This window comes from Berghia stephanieae, chromosome 12 (assembly GCF_034508935.2).
Source record: "Berghia stephanieae isolate SIO BIC M18660-M18661 chromosome 12, UCSD_Bste_1.3, whole genome shotgun sequence".
NCBI classification, from domain to species: Eukaryota; Metazoa; Mollusca; class Gastropoda; order Nudibranchia; family Aeolidiidae; genus Berghia; species Berghia stephanieae.
This window is the reverse complement of record NC_088371.1, coordinates 36,778,951-36,782,770: the sequence shown is the minus strand read 5'-3', so window position 1 is coordinate 36,782,770 and position 3,820 is coordinate 36,778,951. Positions and strand designations below refer to the sequence as shown.

The 3,820-nt window shown below is 33.4% G+C and overlaps 1 protein-coding gene across 1 annotated transcript in view; it reads right to left on the bottom strand.

Moving 5' to 3' along the window:
* Positions 1 to 3,504, bottom strand: part of LOC144958189 (uncharacterized) — a 19,636-nt gene extending 16,132 nt beyond the window's left edge. Inside the window, exon 1 of the mRNA XM_078889975.1 lies at positions 3,416 to 3,504. The gene's annotated coding sequence lies outside the window, so the exon portion shown is untranslated. The remainder of the gene's footprint in view (positions 1 to 3,415) is intronic.
* Between the last annotated feature and the right edge of the window lie 316 nt (positions 3,505 to 3,820).

The window sequence follows — 3,820 nt, the reverse complement described above, 5'->3', positions numbered from 1 at the left end:
TGCTCATGAAGTTCTGAAATACGCTTCAACAGTCGTGACGTCACTTCCCTCGTAATGACGCATGGTAACTTAGGAACTGGCTCTAAACTATCGGAACAATGGCGGACGCCCTTATGAAATATTATTTCTCCGACGAGCATAAAAGCGTATCTAGAGGGGAAAAAAAATCCCATTATAAATCTGATCATGTTTTGACTTTTACACATTCTGATCACAAGACATATGAAAAGTTCTAGCCAGCATGAAGAATAAAAAGTACCGATTTTCTTTGTTTAGAACCATGGTGGCCGCCGTTGCTGGGCGACGTGACATCATGAAGAATAAAAAGTACCGATTTTCTTTGTTTAGAACCACGATGGCCGCCGTTGCTAGGCGACGTGACATCATGAAGAATAAAAAGTACCGATTTTCTTTGTTTAGAACCACGATGGCCTCCGTTGCTGGGCGACGTGACATCAGACTATTGAATCCAATTGGATCCGAAATTTCGTAATTCTTCGAAATTTTTCGTATCAGTTGGCAAGTCTGAATAACGCACGCGCTGTTTTAGTTTTATGACGGCCCGGAGTGATGGGAATGGGAGCTTATTATTATGACGATGACGATTTTGTATTTATTATGCTATGCGGGTAGCAGTTAACACATTCACCATTTCGTCAATTTTAACAACGCACTAAAACTATTGATGTTATACGTTTAGGTAAAATACTCACACCATCCGCCGTCCTACTTATTTTTTAAAATTCAATTCAAAGGTTTATTTTAGAAATTGCGAATATTTATAATGACCCATGCATTTACATATAATTTCAAATCAATATAGGTAGAAGGAAACTACAATATATATGAATATTATCAATAAATAGAAAGAATAAATATATAGATAAATAAGTGAATATGTTTGTTTGTTTTGCAACACATTAAGGTCATATCAGCGCCAGAGAAAAAGGAAGAAAATGGGATAGTAAAATGTTCTAGAATTACAAGCACCCAAGAAAAGGTAAGACAAACGGGAATTTATTCAAATAGGAAACAGATGTAGATTCTACGAGCACACTATCAAAGTACTTTGTTTGAAATCACCTAAAAGTCTCATCCAGACACAAGCACAGGTACCACTAAGAGGAATACACTCAAATGTTTACAAATCATATATAAAATGTATACAAAACATAATACGGTTCATAAGAGAGAGATGATTTACAAGGAAAAAAATAGCATCTCCCAAAACTAAATATTCATTTGACTGTTTCCCTCTCAGTCAGAGCCAAGACAAAACCAAGTAATCTCATTCCAAGACAAAAACAGAAAGCAAGTTGGAAAACAGATAAAGGGAGATAGAAGACACTGTAAGTACCTCCCTGCCCACTATGGGAGGTCACGAACCCCACCCAGTATTTTTGACAGCCCTTTTTGGAAGATTAGTTATCACTAAATTATGTCAATCAGATTATAAACGTTAAAATGGATGGTGGATGTTGTGAGTATTTTACCTAACTTGTTGATACTGAGCGTTTATTTAAAATACTCATAACACCCGCCAGCTGAATATAGATTGAATGAAGTTGACATCACTCGGGTCTTTGTTAATGTTTTTTGCCACCCACATTTATGAGTAATTCTCACTTAACTGTATTATCCAGACTATAAAAGTTCAAGGTTACACAGAGTTTTGTGTGTTGGTTTGTTTCATTTCCGGATGGCAATGTTTTGAGCTTCTTAGCCAAGCGCATACTATCTATAGATAGAATGCGCTTGGCCAAGGAGTTCACAACATTGCCATCCGGAAGTATAACGGACCAACACACAAACTCTGTGTAACCATGAACTTTTATAGTCTGGTTAATACAGTTTAGTGAGAACAACTCACAAACGCGGATGGCAAAAAAAAATAACAAAGGCCTGAGTGACGTCATCTGCATACTATCTATAGATAGTATGCAGATGACGTCACTGAGGCCTTTGTTATTGTTTTTGCCATCCGCGTTTGTGAGTTGTTCTCACTAAACTGTATTATCCAGACTATAAAAGTTCATGGTTACACAGAGTTTGTGTGTTGGTCTGTTATAGTTCCGGATGGCAATGTTGTAAACTTCTAAGCCAAGCGCATGCTATCTATAACGTACCGACAGATGGGTATGAGTAATTCTCAGTAAACTGCATTAACCAGACGATAGATAGAACAAAGTTGAAGTCACTCGGGTCTTTGTTATTGTTTTTTTTTTTTTTTGCCATCCATGTTTATGAGTTATTCTCACTAAACAACATTAACCAGACTAAAGATAGTATGCGCTTGACTAAGACGTTCACAACAGTGCCATCCGGAAGTATAACGGACCAACACACAAAACTATGTGTAACCTTGAACGTTTATAGTATGGTTAACACAGTTTAGTCCGAACTACTCATAAATGCGGATGGCAAAAAAAACAATAACAAAGTTCAGATTGACGTCGACTTCATACTATCTATAAACGACCAAGGTGACACATATCCAGTTTTATCTGTACGCATACATACATACATAATTGACAACCCACTTACAGAAGTAGCCCCTTATTTTCTTGTCACGGTGTAGAGGGAACGAAATTGACGTCACTCAGCTCTTTGTTATTGTCTTTAAACATCAATTTTTGGGATTACTCCTCACTAAAGACACAGTTATTGGCGTTGATACATTGTTTCCGGCTGGCGGATATTGTGAGTATTTTTTTCTCCGAAAGCATGGTATCAATAACTTTATTTTCATTTTAAAACTGTTAATCCAACTTGTCCTCAACTTCATTATTATTATTATTATTATTATTATTATTATTATTATTATTATTATTATTATCATTATTATTATTATTATTATTGCTATTGTTATAAATACAGTATTATTAGTTTAAGTATTGGTGTTATTTCCATTGTTGTATAATAATATATATAATAATAATAATAATAATAATAATAATAATAATAATAATAATAATAATACATAATAATAATATATAATAATATAATAATAATAATAATAATAATAATAATAATAATAATATAATAATAATAATAATAATAATAATAATAAATAATAATAATAATAATAATAATAATAATAATAATAATAATAATAATAATAATAATAATAATAATAATAATAATAATAATAATAATAATAATACACATTTATACAGCGCTCATTCTCGTGTAAAACACAAGCTCTGGGCACTTTACAATATAAATTATCAATTTTAAGTGAAAAAAAAATAAATTCATAGCCAAATCAAGGATTCATAAAGTCAATAAAAACAAATACAGTAAAAATTATGTATAATATTATGTTATGGTCATTAATGGTATCATTTTATTTGGTTTCATTAACCATGAATCGCCTAAGACTAAGAGTAAATAGAATTGAAACTTGAAACCTCACCTGTTTGAATTCTCCTCCAACTTTAGTTATTCCGTTTATTGCTGGGATCATAGGAGTGAGTTCGTGATTGCAGCGAGACGGTCTCTCAAACATGACAGCCACTCACTAACTCACCCAATCGTTCGTTGCCGCTAATCGTCGCGTGGCGCATCTTATCTAATAAAGTTGAGCTGGCTGGCAGGAAGAAGTGAGAGTGAGAGGAGAGACGCCGACACAGAACTTTGAAAATTGAAGGTAGACAGCAGGGTAAGCTCTTTTTTCAATTCAATTCAAATATTTATTTATTGTCGGCAGTTTAAAAATGTTTCATAGATAATGTAGTCAGGCTAATAGAAGCGGTTGACCGACATAGGTTATAACACATAGTGCATAAAAATACAGAGTAATACATTTTCCTTTAAAACA